The 22108-nt window shown below is 38.5% G+C and overlaps 1 pseudogene; it reads left to right on the top strand.

Annotated features, from left to right (window-relative positions):
* The first annotated feature begins 7530 nt into the window (after positions 1–7530).
* LOC115686715 (putative F-box/LRR-repeat protein At3g18150) lies at positions 7531–17909 on the top strand (annotated as a pseudogene).
* Positions 17910–22108: the final 4199 nt, after the last annotated feature.

The raw sequence follows: 22108 nt of genomic DNA, 5'->3' as shown, positions 1-22108 counted from the left end.
TACTCACTCCCTCCTTCTCTTCTTAGAGACCTGTTTCGCCCTAAACATATATAGCGAAACCCTACATGGCACAAATTACAAAATTGCCCACATAGCCTAAAATATTTAGCTTTTCCATATAACAGAATACAAGACATCATCCTCAAAACACCGGTTAAGTCACCCTGCGGCACCCGGGATTCGAACACTCAACCTTTTGCGAAAGGAAGAGTGCGCGCTCCAGCAGCGCCACCCAGGCGGGTGGTAGTGTAGTATACACTTTGATATTACGCCATCTCAATGATGGGTATGGCGTTCCCTTTACCTCTGCAGCTGATAGAATCTGCAAACAACTTGATTTGTGAACCTAGTGGCAGAACACGATACGACCACTGTTTTACTTTCTATATTTACCAAGAATAAAAACGTTAATACGAAAAGACCGCTCATTTATTATGACTTAGCTGTTGAGGTTCATATATGTCTGATATAACATTAATATCTTTTCCATATATGAGGAATCACCTCACTCACTGCTTGATCAACAACTGCTTTAGCATCATTTGATGCTCATGGAACAAACATAACATTGAAAGACCGAATAAGGTCCAACCATTCAACTTACCGAGTTAAAGATCAGACATACGATTTACCATCAAGCATAAGCTTTTACATACATGCATGTGCATGAAAACTGCAACCGGCCACTCAGCTGATAAAGAAAAAGGGTAGTGTGAACCAATTTAGCTACAACAAATACTAAGAATTTGATTAAATTGGTGGTACTTAGCGGAGCAAACTGAAAATACATTAAACCCGATGGCTCTTTTCGTGCATTTAACATGAGGGGAAAGAAAACCAATTTGCGCACGACAAGATTTCCTGCCATCTGATACAAAGGTTTAAGAGCGGAATGGATCAGCACCAGCTTACAGGGACAAGGACATATCGAAGTATCAAAGAATATGCCTAACAATATTCTTTTAGAGGGAATTCTCTAGTATCCATTATATATATATATATATATATATATATATATATATATACTTCAATAACATACCCATCAAAAAGGAAGAAAGACCAAACAAAATCGACTCGCACCTCAAGATGCCAGCTTCCGACCGTGATTTTCGCGACATGTTGCAGCTGCTCAAGAAGGAACTTCAACTGGTCCGAAAAGTAGACAGGTTGCAGCCGCTCAAGTTGGAACCTCAACTGGCCGGAAAAGTGGTCAGGTTGGCGCTGCTCAAGAAGGAACTTCAGGCCAGAAAAGAGGTCGACGAAAGCAGTTCGCTTGTCAAAGTTCAACTCCACCTCCGCCAATGAAGATACCCCCATTCAGTCTAAAGCCCACGAGGAGAAACCCGGCCCACAAGCGCAATGAAGCAAATTCGGAGCCGAGATATCGAGCGACGAAATGCAAACGGCCTTAATCACCAGCTCTCTCAGAGATCTTGAATCGATCCGGACGCCGCACGTGCTGTGCAAGAAACTCAACGTGAGAGATTCAAGAACAGGGCACCCGCTCAAGATCTTCGCAATCCCATGGTTGTCCAAGAAAACGTCGTGAACCCACAATTTCTTGAGCGAAGGCCAGCGGATGGTAACGTCCCATGAGAATCTACAATTCGACATGCGCAAGCTCACCAGCGACGAGCAGCCGCACAAGATCCGAGGCACGAAGTGACACGAGTGTCTGAAGACCAACGAAGCGTCTTCCACCTTGCGCGCCGCAGCGAGGCCGAACCACCGGTCGAGTTCGGCGGGCATGCGTACGTCGGACGCGGTGGCATGAAGATGGAACTTCTTCATCTTAGCTGTGCAGAGTCTCAGTGCTCTGTTGACCAAAGGAACGACACCCGCTGACGGGAGAGAGAGATCGATGTATGGAGTGGAGGTCCAAGCGAGACACCATTGCTTGGAAAGCGCGGTGGTCTTGACCACGTCTTTGAAGGGCAAGAAGGAGAAGATGTGGTGGATGATGGCGACCGGCAAGCGGGTGATGCGATCGACCTCCTCCTCCTCCGCCACGGATGCCTCTCTCCCCCGCCTTCTTGAATGAATTTTGAGGGGAGTTGTAGGGGTTTTACGAAGAAGGTGTTGGTGGATTGATATAAAAGGGGACAGTGCAAAAAATTCCTAAACCTTTATTAATTCCGTCTTAAACCTTTTGAAAAACTTCAAATAAACAGCTCTTATTTAAAAAAATAAAAACATAAAGTAGACATCATCTCAAATAAAGATTTGAAGTGACTTATTAGTTTTAAATAAGGGTCTGAAGTGGCCAAATCGTCTCGAATAAGGACTTTTGGCCGGCCAATGATTATTCCGGCGTCGGAGAATGGGTATTTTAGTAAAAAAAATTAAATATATTTTAATTTTTTTTTATTTTTTTACTTTGCTTTCCTTTTTCTTTTCTTTTCCTTTCTTTTTTTTTTCTTTTCTCTTTTTCTCTCTTCCCTCTTGTGACCATCGCTGGCAACCTCCACCAGCCTCAGCCGAGGGCCGCCCTTGCCGGCGTTGGGCGAGGGTAAGGGTTGCCCTTGCCAACATCGGGCGAGGGTCGCCCTTGCTTGGGCTGCAAGGATTGCCCTCGCCGGCGTCGAGTGAGGGTCGCCTCGCTAGGATGGATGGACAAGGGCAGCCCTTGCCCAACGCCGACAAGGGTGGACCTCGCTTGAGTCCGGTGATGTTTGCCGGTGACCAGCAGAGGAAAGAGGGAAAAAAAAAAGAAAAGGAAACGAAACGAAAAAAACAAAAAAAAGGAAAATTTTTTTTTAAAAAAAGGATGAAAATGCCCTTCAGCCAGCAAGGTCATGCGCTTTTTTGAAACTAATAAGCTACTTCATTCTCTTATTTGAGACAAGGTCCACTTCAGACGCTTATTTGAGAAAATGATAGCATTGACAATGTTCACTTCAAGCCCATATTTGAGAAAATGAGGGCATTTCATGCCCTTATTTGAAATTTTCACTCAAACTTTTTAATTGGATCAATTTAATCCAAAACCTTTTCATATTGGTACCAATTTATTCCATCCAGCCAATTTTGACCGGAAATAACTGATATGGACATTGACCGTCGGCACAATTGGTGTTGACGTAGACAAATTTTATAATTTTTAAATATTTCTTTATGAATTTTTTATTTTTTTGTTTTTCCATTGCGAGCCCTCACTACCACAAGGACCAACCTTCAACCTCACGGCCTCTGGCGAGGGCTTGGCAACCCTTAAAAAAAATAAAAAGATAAAAGATAAGAAAGAAATAAAAAGTTTTAGAAAAAAATTTAAAAATTGTAAAATTTATCTACATAAGCGTCGATCGTGCCATATAGAATGATCGGCATTTATATTGGCGATTTAGGATTAAATTGGTACCAATATGAAAAATGTTTATGACTAAATTGGTCCAATTAAAAGGTTTAGAACTGAATTGATACCAATATAATAGGTTTATGACTTTTTTGGTACTTTTCCCGACATGGAAAGCCAAATCAGATCACTAAAATCCACACAAATTAGATTTCAAATATTATTATTATGAGATTTTGAACATTATAGCTTGGTTATAGACAAAGTAGCACAATGGGGAGATTTTAATTTTCATTAAATACTTTTGTTGACCTTGCTTGACCCACCAATCAATAAAACACACAAAAACATGCACATGAACATTTGACACACGAAAAAGAAAGTGATTTGGGCTATTTTAGTAAATGAATCCAATTTATGGTAGTATGAGAACATTATAAGTAATTTTAAATCTTTAAAATATTTATGACTAAAGTATGAATTTAAAGTGATGGGGTTGCCGTGTTATGCGCATATTAAAGGACTATCTTCAAATTATCTTTTTTTGTCAATTATTTAGTATATACTTTTGCTTTTCATCTTATAGCGGGCAAGCATTTTATCGAAATTCTTGGGCCGAAATATGAAGTTGAAAAATGCTTTTAATTTCCTTTGCAGTATAGAGAGATTGAAGAATTATATATTTAATTGAAACTTTTAACTCAAAACTAGTTAGAATTATTACACACAATTAAAACAAAACAATCTTAGATAGATTATATGCCTCCTCCAAAATCAAGCAAAAACCATTAAAAAAGAAAACGATGCAAGTTTTTCTATAATTGTAGAGGATAGTGTATAATCGCTATTTGAATCCAAATTGATTAATATTGGTGATTTGAGGGGAAAAAGCACTCAAAATATAGTGCAGAAGCATCTATAACCTATAATATATGCATATATCTATATATCACTTTGTTTCTTTAAACAGTTTCTTTGAAACAAAAATTGAATGTATGATTGCTTTCTAGGAGCCTTTCAAAACTTACTATCATCATCGTTTCATACCTTTTCTATTTCCTCCACCATAACATATCTAATTAAGAATCCTAACGGATTTCCATTTAGTGCAATGAAATTGTGCATCGAGGAAATACTTCTATTTATCTGCTGTTACTAGTGAAGGGCGCACACAGGCTGTGTGCGTATGCAAAAGATTGAAATTTAAAAGATTTTGCAAAACGACCTTATTACGAAATATTTGAATTATTAATTAATGAGGAAAGAAGTTATTCGCACAATATGAAGAAACTTGTACACATATGCGGGAAGAAAGGAGTGTTGCAGAATTTGAATTCGCGAATGTGTGTCCATCTTCCATTAGTCAAAATTCCACACCCAGGGAAGAAACTTGAAATAAAACTTCCCTTTCTCTGTTTGTTCAACTGATTACTTTTAGCTCAGCTTAATATTGTTTCGTGAAGTTACAATGTGTGTCTGTCTCAGAAAGTAGCTAATAAGATTGATTACCTATGTGAACAACACAGGTTTCACAAGCACTCACTCTTGTCTTGCACCAACATCCCAATAGTTTTACAAAGCACATCATCCTTTGATATACACTCTCTCTGGGTGGGACTGAACTAGAGGAATCCACAATCTCATTCAAAGATTCATGGATGTACGGGACTTGGATCATGGTTGTAAGATTCATCTGTCATAAAAGAATAAGTTTGTTGGTAAAAAGGTTGTGATTAAGACACTAACATTTTCCGACCAAAAAACATAATTACGAACTTTTATTTGATTATTTCCAATTTTTCAACTTCCGTAATAAGTTATCAAAATTTATTTACATAATTTGCAGTTTTAGAGTTATATCTCCACGCTCGTATCAAATTACCAATTCTAATTTGAAAGATTTACCAATCATCCCCATTTGAGTTACCAGATAAGTCGAAGATACCAAATATTATTGGATTGACTTATCAATATTTTTGTGATTGTTTTCAAATTATTAACTTTTAATTTCGTATCTTATTACGAACTCTTACATCAAATTATAACCCATAATTTCAGTAATTTACAAACTTAAAAACCCTAATTTGAGTGACATACAAACTTTTTTTTTTATTGATTTCCATTTATATTTGAGTAACTTATCAATATTTATTTGGTTGTTTTCACAAAAATACATTATTTTATTGTTTTCAAATTTCAAAAGTTTATTTGCATAACTAATTTAACAACGATTTAGAGGTACGGACTCTTATATCAAACTACTAACTCTAATATCAAGTTAATGACCTTAATTTGAGTAATTAACCAACTTTTATACGATTGCTTTACCTTTACTTTATATTATCAACTTTTTTCTTCGTAACCTTTATTTGATAGTTTCCAAATTACCAATTTGTATTTTCAATAGATACCAACATTTTAAAAGCTAAAGTTTTTATCGAATTACCGATCTTAATTTAAGTGAGTCACCAATTTTTTTCCGATAAGTTACCAACTAGTTTAAGGTTGTTAACTTTTACTCATTTGACTTATCTAAAGTTTATTCGATTGTCTTGAAAATAAATAAGTAACAACTCATGTTTTAAATTATTTGATTGTTTCCAAATTATTTCACAATAACTAACTTATCTATTTGCATAACTTACTCATGCTTTAAATTTAACAACTCTTATAGAGAATTTTTCGATTAATTACTACTAGATTTAGGTTGTCAATTCTTACTTGAATAACCTATCGACATTTATCATAGTGTTCCGACAAATAGAAAAAAAGGTAAACAAAAAGTACATGATTCCGCCTCTTGTAATTACTTACCAACACCATCATAGCTATTGATCATATAGGTTCCCGAGAGGACATGTTATGATAGTGTTAGTCTAGATAGACTAGAGTCTATGTAACATTTTTCACGAATAAGTTGCAAAGGCACGGTAACTCCAATTGGAGCATTCATCATGAACCAAGGCTCCTATAAGGAGTTGCACATCAATGTAAGGGCTTAAAAGGAGGCTCCTTATCCAACATATGTGAGAATCATCGGTCATCTGCAGTTCAACATTCACATACCAATTCCCGCTTTCCCTAAGAAGAAGGGAAAATTGAACTCGTCCTTGTAGGACAAGTAAACATTTTCACAGCCTAACGAACTAACACAGTGATCTTATCATTCAGTTACGTTAGTCCGCATATAAATAACACGAGATAGGAACATGTTGGATAGGATATCTACAAGGAAAAGAAGAAGAAGAAGAAGGATTAGAAAAATGAGAGAAAAGGAAATGGAGGGAAGTCCTTTGTCGAAGGGAGGGAGACAGCAGAGCCATTGCCGTTGCTAATTTCAAGTAATCACTTTGCAGTAGTCATGGCGTGTGAATTAATTTTAGGGGTTTCATTTGTTTCATGAGACATGAATGACGAAATGATCGCTTGTATTGTTTACAAATCTGAACGAATGAAATTTCTTTTTTTCATCGTCAATAAAAATGCTTAGACATAAATTGTAGTTGATGATGAAAATACTTTTCATTGGATAATTTTTTTTAAACGATCAGTTTTAGAGAAATGTTTTTCAAATCATTCATTTTTCTCTAAACAAACGTACCTTAAAAGTTATAAAAAAAAATAGAGAGAGAAAAGGAAATGGAGGGAAGCCCTTTGTAGAAAGGACGAGACAGTTGAGCCACCATTGTTCCTTTCAAGTGACCACTTTGCAGTGGGATACTCATCGACAAAGTCCTAAACCTATTGTAATTGTGCCAAATCAGTCTTAAATCTCTTTTTTTGCCGATCGAGTCCTAAACATTTTGTATTTGTGCCAATTCAATCTATCTGGTCAATTTTGATCGCAAATTGCTGACGTGATCACCAGCCGTCCTTCGTGGCGCGGCCGGCGCTAATAATATTATAATAAAATTTCGAATTTATTTTATTTTATTTTTCCTATTCCTTTTCTTTTTCTTTCCTCCGTGGCCGAAGAGGATTACTGAATAGACTGAACTGGCACAAATGCGAAACGTTTAAAACTCAATTGGCAAAAAATAAAGGTATGTGAATAATTGGTACAATTACAATAGGTTAAGGACTTTTTTTTGGTAATTTTCCCACTTCGCAGTGGTCATGACATTTAAATCAATCTCGTATTTCTTTAATTAAAATAGAATCGGGCCGAGTTCGGGGCCGATCCATCTCGTGACCCGACTCGAGACCGACCCGACAAAGCAAAGAAGGGGGTGGCCACATCATCAATGTCGGGCTAATCTACTTCTTCTTCCTCTTCGTCGTCTTCTTCCTCTTTTGCTATGCTTTGTATATCGTGTCATTGACCACCTTGCCTGCTTCCAATATTAAAACAGAGTGCCAAGTCCAATCCACCCTGCCAAAGTGGTGATATCAACGCTCTTCTTTCGATATGCATCCACTGTTCTTCTGGGTTCTCGAGGCCTCTTGTGGGGAACGCGGGAGGATTCGTGGGTTTGCGGTTCTTGAAGCGGCGTTGATTGTATTGGGGTTGGTGGTTGTGTGCTGATTGCTGTTTGCTGCTTGTGTTGTTAAGTCCCGTGCGGTTGTTGGGTGTTGCGGCTTTTGAGGAGCTGACATGATGGGTAACGCTAACTGGAGGCCGGTGCCGCCCGGTGGCGGGGGAGGCGACGGGGCCGCTGGAGCTGCGCTTGATGGGGGCGGTTGGAGGGCGCAAGTGCCGCCCGAAGCGCGGGGGAGGGTTGTCGCCAAGATGTGAGTGCTCATTCCTTTGCTTGGATTTTTATCGTTTTCCAAGGGGAAGTGTGGAGTTTATGATGGATTGTTGCTTAGGGACGATTTCCATGGGTTTATCATGTTAAAGAAATGATGGTTTTACAGTATGGTCATGTTATTAGGTCGAGGCGTGACATGAATTCTGAGGTAGCTTTCGCTGTAATTTCTTCTCGATGGATAGTTTGGTTAAGTCTCAATACATTGGTGATTATGTAGAGCATAAGAAGATGGTTGTATTTCTTTCTCAATTGAAATGGATTATCTCCTATTTTTGTTTACAACCAGGAGGGTTTACCATAGTATGTACACGAACATAATTGCAGAGGTAAGGCCATGTGGCTTTCTGGCAGGAGAACAGTTACCGGATGATCGCCTGTTATGCTCTTGACAGAAACTTACTTATCCGGAGCCTATGGATTTTTAGGCGTCTTATTGCTTGTAGGTTGTGTTATTCTCTATTCATCTTGAAATTTTTTTCCCCTTTCGGATTCAATAGCGTCACTATAGTTGTTGTAGGGGTTGAAGGGCCAAAACTTTTCCAAAGGAAACTTATTCTTCACCTACCTTGAGGCGCAACGCTTGAACTCCCACCCATACTTCTTGTAATAAGAGGATGCGTGTGCGTTAGGTGTCGCCAAAATTTTATAGGTTTGTGAATTCTTATGTGTGTTATTTTGAATCATTTCTCAGTTTGCTTTCTCATCTGGGAGAAAGCTATTCGTAATTTGTTGAGCATCCACTGGATTTTTTTGATCTGTTATCCATTGGATTTTATGACTATGGTTGGAATATGTAATTTCAGCTCTGTTATACACTGGATTTTGTGACCATCTCCGGCAAACCTTTTCTTCTGACCTTTCATCCTTTTCTTACCCACTCTCAACTCCTGACCCTCTTCCAGCTCTTGACCCCTCTGTTTTCCAGCTCCAGCAACCTCCCTAACCTCCATTGACCACCATGAACTCTGGCGAGCCATCGACAATGGCCCCATTGGCCCCGTAGGCTCTTTTCCTCTTCTTTTATATGCTGTCTGCTTTCTCTGAGACGTTGAAGAATTTTCCTCTCATCTTCTTTGCCGCGTACGATTGTTGAGGCTGGTTTTTTCATGAGAGACCTACAAGGTTAAGGGGTTCTTGTTGAAAGAAAATCTTTTGAGCTTGTGTTAGAGGCCGAAAAGGAGGACTTGTTCAGATTGACGGAGTATGCCAGACGGAGGAGATTGTCGATATACCTCTCTATAGAGGACTTGAAATGGTGGATGGATTACCATGCAGTTGTAGAACCTGGTAAAACAGGCGTATGGGGAAGTAGATGTTCTAGTTGGAAGAATTACTGGCGTTCCAAACATGTGGTGGCATTGTAGTGATGTGGAACGAGAAATTAGTCAACTTAGTAGATTGCTTAGCGGGCCAATTTAGTGTCTTTTGCCTGTTTTGTGGTGCAGAGAATGGGGAGGAGAGGGTGTTTACAGGGGTGTATGGTCCTGGAGAGGGTAACGCTAGGAGTTCTTTTGGGGATTAGCTCTCTGATTTCAGAAGTAAATGGGGAGTGCCTTAGGTGATTGGGAGAGACTTCAACATGGTATTGTTTCCACATGAACGGAACGGGATTGGTACTGACTTAGCTTGCATGAGGGAATTTCGGCAGATCTTAGACACCTTTTGCCTGATTGGCTTGTCGTTGATAGGTGGGGAGTATACTTTGTCCAGGGATGGGGAGAGGCTATCCTTTTCATGCATTGATCGGTTCTTAGTTTCAAGAACATGGGAGGATATCACCTGAACTCGATTCAAAATTTGTGACCTCGAGTGACCTCAGACCACCATACAAATGTGTTAGAGGAGAGAGGTATTGAATGGGGCCCCACTCCTTTCCGGTTTGAGAATATTTGGCACAAAATAGAAGATTTCAAGGAGGTAGTTATCAATTACTGGAAGTTCTTTCAGGCGGTAGGCCGGCTTCACTTTTGCTTCGAAGCTCATGGGGCTGAAATATATTATGAAACATGAAGTCGTGATAAGATTGGAAATATGGGTAACAAAATGAAAGAGACAATTCAAGAAGTTGAAGAGCTTGGGGATAAGGAGATCCGGATGACTTTAATGGAGGAAGAGCGCTTTAGGAGAATGGAATTTAAAAAGCTCTTGCTTTGTTGATTCAAATGGAAGAAACCTCCTGGAGACATATGTCTCGGGAGATTTGGCTTGATGAGGGTGACAAAAACATGAAGTCCTTCAAAAGATGGCCAATGCTCATAGAAGATATAACTTCCTTAGTAAGTTGGAAGTTTTTGGGATGGCTGTTGAAGATGTGGATGCCATGAGTGCATGGTTATCTATAATTCTATGCTGATTTATACAGGGAGAGATGTTTTGAGAGACCGGAAATGGGGGCTTCTCTTGATCCCAATATGGTTGAGATGCTGCAAACGCCTTTCGAGGAGGAGATTAGAAGGGCAGTCTTGGAGTGTAATGGAGATAAGGCAATAGATCCTGATGGGTTTACGTGGAAATTTTTCAGGAGAATTGGAGATTGTTAGCGAAGACCTTCTAAAGGAGTTCCAGAGTAGGGGGGAAGTTTGTAGATAATCTCAATTGTACATTCTTAGTTCTCATTCCTAAGGAGCCTGGTGTGATGAATGTTAAGGATTTTCAGCCTGTAAGCTTGGTGGGTAGTGTCTATAAGATTTTAGCCATAGTTCTTACTGGTCATTTGAAAAGGTTCTACCTCACCTTGTGGGACCTTTTCAAGATGCTTTTGTGGAAGCTCGTCAAACATTGGATGCTGTTCTTACTGCCAATGAGACCGAGGATGATTGTCTCGAGGAAAGAAAAGCAAGGGTGCTTTGCAAATTGGACATGGAGAAGGCCTATGATCAGGGATCATGGGAATTTTTTTATGTGTATAGAAGAATGCATATTGGTGACCAATGGTGTAAATGGATTTCAAAATGCATCTCTTCACCGACTTTCTCGGATATGGTGAATGGCAGCCCAAGAGGTTTCTTCAAGTGTTTTAGAGATTTAAGACAGTCCTTGTCACTTTTGTTGTTTGCGTTGGTTATGGAAGTGTTGAGCAAGATGCTGATTAAAGCTACTGACGAAGGTTAGATCAATGGTTTCACGGTCAACAATGCTTGTAATGAAGATTCCAGTTTTCCTTTTTCATTCGCGGATGACGCCATAATTTTCTTGGAGGATGACATCGAACAAATTTTACACTTGAGAAGCATACTGTTATGTTTTGAGGCTGTCTTGGGACTGAAAATGAATTTGGGAAAAAAGTGAAATAATTCCTGTGGGCGAGAATGTAAATTTGCAAGAAATATTTTGGATTCGTTGTTGTAAGGTTGCCAGCTTCGCTATAAAGTACCTGGGGTTGCAGTTGGGATCCACTTACAAAGCAAAAGCTGCATAGAATCTGATGATACAAAGATTTGAGAAGAGTTTTAGTCGGTGGAAGATGGCTTATTTGTCCAAGGGATGTAGACTTATGTAGATGAAGTGTGCACTTTCTAATCTTCTGTTTACTTTCCTTCTTTGTTTCCAATCCCTATTTCAGTGGCAAAAAGACTCGAGAGCATACAAAAAAAGTTTCTTCGGGGAGATGGGGATGATAATCTGAGATTTCGTTTAGTTAATTGGAGTATTGTAACACAACCAGTTGCTAATTGGGGGGGGGGGGGGGGTTGGGGATAAAGTCGTTGGTTCTTGTATATAATAAAGCTTTGCTTGGACAATGATTGTGGAGATTTAATGGGGAGAAAACTAGCCCTTGGAGGAGGGTACTAGTTGCAAAATTTGGTTTGGAAGATTCAGAAGTCAATAACAAAATCTAGTTGAGGAGCACATGGAGTCGGGCTTCGGAAGCACATTAGGCAAGGATGGGATGCTTTCAAAAACAGACTTTCTATTAGAGTGGGAAATGGTAGGCATACTATGTTGCATGATGACATGTGGTGTGGAGACACTGCTTTCAAAGACTTATTCCTGGACGTGTGTGCACTAGCAAGAAACAAGAGAGCTAGGGTGGCCAATTGTTGGAAGACTGACAACGGAGAAACAGTGTGGTAAGTTAATATCCTACTTAGGGCTCAAGATTAGAAGTTCGAAGCTTCTTGAATTTTTTTGAGGAGTTGTATCGAGCGATGCTAGATGTGACGACAATATGCCATGGTGGAATTGTTGTGCCTCTGGAACTTTTTCTGTCAAATCCTACTACTCCGATCTCTCTTCTACTCAGATGCAATTACAACAGAGCACACTCTTCCCATGGAAATCAATTTGGAAAGTCATGGTTCCAGTGAAGGTTTCATTTTTTGCTTGGCAGGCTGCTTGGGGATGTATTCTTACTTAGGATAATCTTTAGAAGAGAGGAAAATTACTGGCCAATAGGTTCTTTTTGTGCAAGACTGAAGAAGAGAGCGTGAATCAATAACTTTTACATTGTAGCTGGACCAGAAAGATTTGGGCTACAGTTCTTTCAATTTTAGGAGTAAATTGGTTGACCTTAGGCACAGTATGACACGAACTTTGGGCTTGGAGAGGGGCTTTCAGTTCGTGTGTCGGAAAGAAACAGATCACTAAGATGATTCCTCTCCTTGTTTTTTGGCTCATTTGGAGAAAGAGGAATAAAAGGGTATTTCAAGAAGTTGAATCCTCGTGGGATTTTTTAGGGATAATTGATTGTACACTCTTCACTTTTGGTATAGCAGGAAAGTCCAATTTCATACATCTAGTTTGTTGGAAATTCTACGAAGTCTTTTGTGCATTATTTTGTATGTGGGTTGGCCTCTATTTTAAGCCATTTCGTAGGGTGGCACCCCCTTGGTACTTAATGAAATCTTAATTATCATTGAGAAAAAGATTATAGGCCCGAAATAATTTCAGCTGAAGTGCAAATCTCTTTTCATACGCAGAGTGGAGACTTTGCAGAGACATCTTCCTGTTTCTAGTCGAGAGGGTTTGCAAGAACTCAATAAAATTGCCTTGAGGATTGAGGGACAACATTACTTTGCTGCAACAAGCCAGGTATTATATGATGTCCCTGTCCACTATGTGCGTTTCATTCTCTTTGCTCTTATCTTTGATTGCTTTTTATGAAGTCGCCCTGGAGCTAGTGTTTGCTTATTCTGTATCATGTTTCTATGTGGATAGAGGATGCATAAACAAACTGGATAGGCTTGTGCTTAAAAAATTTAGAGAAGCTTTCTTTTATTCTTATAGTCTGTTGAGAATTTCTATGATGCGTACATTTATATAGTAACTGGAACTGTTTAAATATCTAAATTTAGCTTTGCACCAGTGAAATCAGGTTTGCTCAGTGCTGTGATATTGTACTTAAGTTTTAAGTTATAGTTTCAAATTGATATCTGCTTCATTTTCTTTCTAATTTGATTATTTAATTTGTTGGTCTGTTATGAAGTGATTTAGTGATTTCTGCTTCCTTTGCCTTTTAGTCCCATTATTTAAGGAAGATATCTTTGAAGATGTTGACAATTGAGACAAAGTCTCAGAGTACCATACCTAATGCTTTGCCATCTAACCCTGCTGGGAATAGCTGTGAGGACTCAGGTACGACTTAAGTTCCTGCTACTTGATACCATTGACGTAGGGATTAGAATTTCCGTTTTATTATCCCCTCTTATATATTTACAGATATGTATATTTCTTCTTATACATATTTTCATTTATGTACTTGTACTATTTTATTTTTCTTTTTTTTTATACATTGTTTTTGAGGGACATACAGCAGGAGTCCTCAAGATTATTATGATAGAGCACTTGAGTTTTAAAACTTTCATTTTATGCACTTAAGTCTTAAAATTTGCGACAGTCATCCACTTTTGCTCTTCCGTTAGCTCTTTTAGGTTTTAGTTGACGCAAAATCTACGTGGCATTTTTTTTTTTATTAACGGCCACGTAGGATTAAAAGATAATAAAAGAAGTCATGTGGCATCTTCCGTCCACTTAAAATTGACGAGTGAGTGAAATGACTCAAGTGCATTGACATTGCAAGTTTTATGACTCAAATGCATGAAATGAAAGTTTTAGGACTCAAGCTCATTAGCATAACAAATTTTAGGACTTGGCCTTGGAGTTGTCCTTTTTTGGGGCTTTACATAGTACACATTTGTATACCCACAACAAGCCGTGCTACTTATTGATAGGGTAAATGCTACATTGGCACATGGTATTTTTGGGGGAACCCTGAAGTTAATTTCTTTTTCCAATCTTGCTCATTTGTAACCTCAAATGCACATTTAAACCATGGGCAGTGGCACATTTGAATTTCTTTGTTTCATTTGTAACCTATTGATTTAAAAACTGATAGATCTCGGTTTTTTTCTTCATAGAATCAGATATGCATTTGTGAAGAACAAGTTTTTCAAAGAGTGGCAGCAAGCTTTAGTTTAACTAGAAAGGGCCATATGTTTGCATCTTTTGTAACTTTCTCCCACTTCTTTGCCTCAAATTTTTTTTGTTAAAAGTGAGTCTCTCTGATGGCGTTGGAGTATGCATGCATGCAAAAGATGATTCCCTTTTCTCTTTTATGTTTTTGTTTTCTTTAAGACTTCAAGATTAATTCAAGTACATGCACTTCACAAAGATTTTTATTTAGTACTTGCTGAAAAGAAAATGCCTTTTTGCGTATCCATTATCCATCTGGGATCACTTGCTCAGAAAGTTTCAAGTTGGAGTAATTACATAGTGCTCTAAAGGTTGTCCTCGGGGTGCATCTATCCCTCATTCCTTTCATCTTTTTGTGCTATTCGCAGTTAATGCTGCTATGCATGTATTGATCCATTTTTTTTATTCACTAACATAACTTGTATATTTTGTATGTTATCTCAAGTTATGCATCCACAAATTCAAAGCTAAAGCCAACCAATTCCTAATACATTAGCTGTGGATCAGCCTCAAGCAAGTCAACAGTAGTTGGTTCGGAATACTCAGAATAATTGTTCCTTGGCTTCAGCCTGGTTTGGCCTGCCCATTAATCAAATAAGTCTGCCTCCACTCTAATCAAATCTCTCTCTCTTCCTCATTTTCTCTCTCGCCTTTTCCTCTTCTGCAATTTGCTCTGCAAATTCTCACACTTCAGTGGACTTCGTACTCTCTCGCTCTTCCATTCTTTGTCTCTCTCTTCAACCCCCTCTGTTCCCTAAGTAGCCTCAAGCTTTCCTCTAGGGTTTTTAGATCTCTGTCCTTCACAAGCTCTCTCTCTCGGTTCGCTCGTCCATTATTTTTTTTGAAGAAAAGCCAGAAGACTTTCTGGGGTTTAGTTACTTTCCTTTTGTGCTGATCAGAGTTTATATAGTCGTCTTCTCACGTTTCTTGCCAACCTTACTCTTCATCTTCATTAGTGGGTGAAGGCAAAATCTTGAAGACTCCTCCATACGTGGCCAGTATCAACAATCAACCATGCCAATGGAAACGTGCACGACTACCTCCTTCCAATCAAGATGAAACCCGAAACCCAGTGGATTACATCAGCCAATTGCCCGATGACATAATCTTTCATATCTTCTCCTTCTTGACCACAAAAGACGCCATCAAAACCAGCGTCTTGTCCAAGCGATGGCGTTCCACTTGGACCTCTAATCAGTACATGAGTCTCTCTTTCCCCTCTGGCAATAGCCGGAAATTCAAGAGCTTCATCGCTTTCGTCGACTCAGTGCTGTTACGCTGCACCGCAAATAAGGTGAAAAGATTCCTCTTTGATGCTCCTTGTCTTGGTTTGATGCAGTCAAGTCTTGATAGGTGGCTCCGGTTTGCCATCAAGCATGACGTTGAAGAGCTATCGGTAACCCTGCATTATTGGCGCCGCAAAATCTATGCGTTGCCGCAAATCTTGTTCTGCTGCACCACACTGGTGAGTTTGTGCGTGTCCCGATGCCGTTTTTCGGGGTTCAGCGTTGTGAATTGGTGTTCGCTGAAGACATTGCGCATTGAATATGCGGAATTGAACGATGATGGGATGGTGAGAGTTCTGAGTGGCAGCCCTGTTCTAGAGTTCCTTGAGTTGAAAAGTTGCCGGGGCGTCAAGCACATCATGGTTGAATCAAAAAGTTTTAGAGAGTTGGTGATCGATTCTCACGAGTTTCGTCCTGGTCAAGGTTTGATGTTGAAAATTTCGGCTCCTCATCTTCTCAAATTGCGCCTATTGGGCAATTCTCGGGGGGGAGAGTTCAGTCTAGATGAAGTATCTTCCTTGATTGAGGCTGAGTTAAATTTCAACATGGAAAGTTTCGCACTCGATAAGGTTAAGGCTCGTGGTGATCTTGTCAAGGGACTTCTCAAGAGGCTGCATCATGTGACGAAATTGGTGATGGGGAGCTGGTGCCTTCAGGTGCGAGCCGATTTCTTTAGCCCTGTTATCTTTGGTTCAAGTTGCGGACATACATTACACATTTTGCCATTTGCTTTGGATGAATTGTGATATTGTTTATTGGTGCTTGATGATAATGCTCATATATTGTTATTTCAAAGAAACATTGTCATCTTATGGAGCTTCAATGAAATTTTTGCTGGATGAGGCTTTTCTTCCTTTTCATAGTAGAACTTTACACATCATAACCTGTTATCGCATTTATGGGTCCAGCATTACATTGACTTTGATAAGACTAAAATCTGATGTCCTTGTTTGCTCATTCATGTGGTCTGTCGGCTATTGCGAGAGGTCGTTGGACTTGCAAGCATGTCCTATGTTTGATCTTCTTTAGTGCTTAAAGAAAGTAAAAGTGATCAGTTTCTGCTTCTTCCTCCACGATGATGCGCTTAGGTGCTGTCGTTAATGGAGGCGAGAGAAGTGTTTCTTCCATCCTTAGAATGTCGGCATCTGATATTAATCGGCGCAGCAGACCATGAGGGAGTTCCTGAGGCTATAGCGAAAATACTCGAAAGTATGCGGCGCTTGGAGAAGCTATTCTTACAAATGACTTGCACACCCAATTCTGCGGTACACAACTACTAGAACCCTCTCAGTTTTGTTTTTTGTCGTAGAACCCTCTCAGTTCACTTGGTTAATTTAACACCAGATTTGCTTTTGTTTTTTTTTTTAACAGAACACCAGATTTGTTTGAACATATATAGATTGTGAATTTCAGCCTTAGGCTGCGTATAAACCTGTCATTTCTTTTCTTCTCGTGATTGAAAATCATTTTGTACCTCTGTGTAATTGACATTTTGGATTCTCAATAGATTTATATCTCTCTTGGGATAGTAAATGTTATTTTATACTGTCAAACCTCAATATTTGTCTCATCTAGTTCCAAATTTGCATCTCCTCCTTAGTCATGATGTTCTATATCTGCAGAGTAAGTTCAATGCGGAGAGTGTCGGCCGTCGTGTCTTTGCTGGAGAAGAATTTTGGAATTTTGTAAAGTGGAGGATCTACCACTGTTTGATGCATCTCAGGCATGTTGATATTGTTGATCGCGGTGCCAGTCCGCTGGCATGGGAACCTGTTCTTTCCCTACTCAAGTTTCTCCTCCAGAATGCACTCTGGCTGGACAAAATAGTGATCAATACTACCAATTCCGAATCGTCCCAAGCAGTTGATCCATGTCCGCTGCTTGAAGTGGCCCGGATTCTTCTGTCGCACCCAAAGTGTTCTCCAAGCGCGAAGGTCATTCTTAGATGTCCTTCCCAAGGATGTCCATCTAAATGTGCGCGTACATACTGATTATTTCATCAACGACAGTGACTTCTTTTTCTCCGTTTTGTACCCAGTTATAGCTTAACATTCACAGGAGACGTGATTGGATGCAGCACCTGGGACAGACATTTGAAATAAACGTCCCTTTCTGTTTGTTCTGTAAAAAACTTCTAGCTCAGCTTAATATAGTTTCATGAAGTTACAATGTGTGTCTGTCTCAGAAAGTAGCTAATAAGGTTGATTACAAGCACTCAGTCTTGTCTCGTCTTGCACCAACAGCTCAAAAGTTTCACAAAGCGCATCATCCTTTGAACTACGGTCTCTCTATGTAGACTGAACTAAGAGGAATGCTCAATCTCACTCGAAGATTCATAGACGTACGATGGTTGGAATCATGGACATAGGATTTACCTGTCATAAAAAACCAAGTTTATTGGTATAATGTTGTGATAAATTAACAACTTTTATTGATTATTCCTGAATTTTCGACTTATGTAATAACTGGCCAAAATTTAATTACATAATTCGCAGTTTTAGAGTTATATCTCCACCCTCATATCAAATTACCAATTTGAATTTGAAAGACTTATCAACCATCCCCAATTGAGTTACCAAATAATTTGGAGATATCAAATCTTATTGGATGGACTTATCATTATTTTTGTGATTGTTTTCAAGTTATGTAATTTTATTTTTCGTATCTAATCATGCTTTAATGTTACGAGCTCTCACATCAAATTGCAAACCATAATTGCAGTAACTGACAAAGTTAACCCTAATTTGAGTGACGTACAAACTCTTTTTTTTTATTTCCATTTATATCTGAGTAACTTATCAAAATTTATTTGATTGTTCTGAATTTTTTTTTTATTATTTTCAAATTTCAAATGTTTATTTGTGTAACTAATTTAACAACGATTTAGAGGTACGAACTCTTATATCAAACTACTATCTCTAATATCAAATTAATGACATTAATTTTGAGTAATTAACCAACTTTTATACGATTACTTTACCATTACTTTATATTACCGTCTTTTTTCTTCGTAACCTTTATTTGATTGTTTCCAAATTACCAATTTTTATTTCCAATAGATACCAACATTTTAAGCTAAATATTTTCACTAAGGCTCTGTTTGTTTCGCGAAAAATGTAACGTTTATGGAAAATGTTTTCTAGGAAGCCATTGTCCAAGAAAATGACACAATTTTCCGGTGTTCAGTTAAAACCTGAAAAAGACACGGAAAATATTTTCCGCCGTTTGGTGTTGAATAGATTTTCCTCCATGCACTACTTTTAATAATTTTTTTATTTTTTAAAATCGATTTTTAATTATCTTTTTTTTTTTTTTTACCTTCTTCTCTGGTCGGTTGCCGGCCATGGTGAAGGCCAACGATTGGCCACAAGCGAGCTCAAGCGTTGCTAGAGGGCGGCGAGCTCGCCAAATCTGGCGAGGCTCGAGGCCTCGCGAATGGCGAGCTCGCCAGATCGCGACTCGCGAGGTAGTAGCCTAGGAAGCACAGACACTCTCTGGGGGCCTCCGTGTCGGTGTTGGACACGTGTTCGGACGTGTCAGACGCCGACACTCGTATGACACTCGTTTTTCATTATTTATTTATTTGTGGATTTGAATCAAGTTAATTTGATTGAAATAATCATAAGAAATGATAATTTATCATGTATATATAAAAATATACATTTAATATTCGTGTCCCAATATGTCGAAATTCTCTATTTATTGATAAATGATGTGTCAGCATGTCGTCTCGTGTCGCGTGTCACGTGTCGATGTCAGTGCTACTAAGGCGGCAGCTCACTTGCTCGTCGACCTGCCGCCTTCTAGTGACGCTCAAGCATCGCCGATCTATGAGGCTTGAGCCTTGCCGCCCTTTCGTCGCCAATCTGGTGAGCTTGAGCCTCGCCGGCCTTCGCCGTGGCTGGCAACCGGCCGGAGACGAAGGTAAAAAGAAAAGAAAAGAAAAGAAAAGAATAAAAATAATTAAAATGAATGGTGAAAGAAGGAAGAGGGAAAATGATTTCTTCTCTTCAAAAAGAGAAAAACATTTTCCCCATTTTTTAAGGTGTTTTTTTCCATTGAGGGAAAATATTTTCCATAATTAGTTTATTTTCTGTGAAACCAGCACCGGAAAATTCAGAAAACGTTTTCCTGAAAATTGTTTTCCGTAAAACGAACAGAGCCTAAAGCCACGTTGAATCCACACGGCTTTGTTTTCTTGCTAACCATCTTGGACCGAGCTGTAACGGAGGATACATTTGTCACATTGGTATAATTTTGAAGTTTTTTGGGACAGAAAAAAAAGTTTGGCGAATAGGTGCTACAACAGATGTAGTGTAGGCGCTTTGGTGATATTTTCTTCCAAGAAATTTTAACCGTAAGTAACTTCTCCTAGATAATTCTGTAGCGAAAACCAATTCATGATCTAAGTATGGCATCTCATGAGCTTAAAAACAGCAGAGGAATGCTTCATCACATCTTAAACTACAATGGCCTGAACGCAAGAAATGATAACCGAAGCAGCTCATGAATTTCACCAGCCTAGAGTAGCGAAAACCATATTTCTTAAACGATTAGTCCCTAACTTCTTTGGTGCAGGGTGAGCATAATTCGGTTCAAATCATCGAGAATCTAACTAAATCGAAACTGTGGGTTTGCTTCATTTGGAGGGCCATAATGAAGGTTCGGTCCAAAAAACCGAACCAAATCAAACCGAATTTGGTCTTAATCTTTTTCAGACCACAATGAATCGATGAACCAAACCAATATCCATTTATTTTTCGGTCGATACCGAAATCCTTATTTGGTTTGGCGTCTTCTCTGTTTTTTTCCCAAACTGAATTGGTTGGGTTAGGTTTGAGTTCCAATTGAATTAAGACCATCCAGATTGTTCGTCGAAGAGAAAATTACCAAAGATGTCCTAAACCTATTGCATTTGTGCTAGTCATAAACCTTTCAATTGTGCCAATTGAGTCATAAACATTTTTGCGTTTTGCCAATTGAGTCCATCAGTCTAATTTTAGCTGGAAATCGCTGACAAATATACAAGACAGATGTACATGATCATCTCAATCTTCCGTAAATTAGATCATTTTATTTAGGGGAAAGCTATAGAGATTATTGTAAGAAGGGGTTTGGTTCGGGTGTGAATTTCTACTTGCCCTAGCGATAAGTATTTCCTCAAAGCTTGGCTAATAAGATTTAATCTCATTTGCTATTTTTTCAAAGCTTTGATGTTAATTTGCGTTGGATGAGAAAAAGAGCACACATATTGCGCATTAAAGAATATAAAAAGAAATGAAATGTGTCAAATAAAAACGTAATTATATGATGATTTGGTCAATTTATAAAAAATAATATTAAATTATTCTATAATAAAAGAATTCACATTTTATTTTTTAAAAAATTAGAGAATGAAGGAATTTTCTTGTCTTAATCGTATTTTACATTTGGATGGCGATTTGGACATCATTCGGTATTGAGTTATTGTGATTTATCCTTATAAACGTACATAGGTTTTCATGGAATTAAAATATTTGTGGGTAGAAAGAGAGTTTGAAGAAGCAAATAAATTTAGGAGAGAAAATATATCTTTATTTTTGTTTTATTCTATCTTATTTTTTTCTTGGTTAAAGAGAGTTTGTTGAATTAAAAATTATCTCATTTATATTTAAAGACACTTTCACTAATTTATCCATTTTCTGATTTTAAACTCAAGACAAAACAAATTTTCGTTATACTTTTGCTTTATCAACTTTATGAAATTTAAATTAAAGATAAAAGGTAAGAGATGATAAATGAATAAGCTAAAAGCTTATTGGTCGAATTCGAGCCACATGGCAAAACTATGTCTTGTGTCCTGCAATGTGGCGATCGTAGAGAAAAAGTGAGGTGCCACGTGAAGAACATAGGAGCAAGCATTCTCTTAGCTCCGGCCTTTACTATATACAATAGGTTAGGATTTTACCTCATGTTTAGGATTATGAGATTCTAACGCGCCAAAGGATATTTTATGGTATTGAATGGTAAAAGTTTGAGATTGAAATCCTCCTTTTCATTCTTTTTATAAAGTGGAGAGATTTGCATATGCCTTTCGTGACAAGATCAATTGTCATATAAGATAAATAGATGCGTTCGGGCCCAATACATACTACGTGTGCTAATGAAGTAATTAAATAGACTTGGTCTATAATCTATATGAACCAACGGCATCATAGCTAATGATCATATAGGCCACCCCACGACATTCACGTACGAACTCCGGATTTACCCAAGAAGGGAAAGTTGAATCCGTCCTTGGAGGACAAGTAAACCACTTTCACAACCTAATGAGCAAACACGGTGGTATTTCCATCTGGTTAACATTAAGCCATCTGCATAATTGAACC

This window comes from Syzygium oleosum, unplaced genomic scaffold (genome assembly GCF_021117445.2).
Source record: "Syzygium oleosum isolate NSW1041296 unplaced genomic scaffold, Sole_v2.1 Sole_v2.11, whole genome shotgun sequence".
Taxonomy (NCBI): domain Eukaryota; kingdom Viridiplantae; phylum Streptophyta; class Magnoliopsida; order Myrtales; family Myrtaceae; genus Syzygium; species Syzygium oleosum.
The sequence above is the reverse complement of the archived record's forward strand: the minus strand, read 5'-3'. Positions and strand labels throughout refer to the sequence as shown.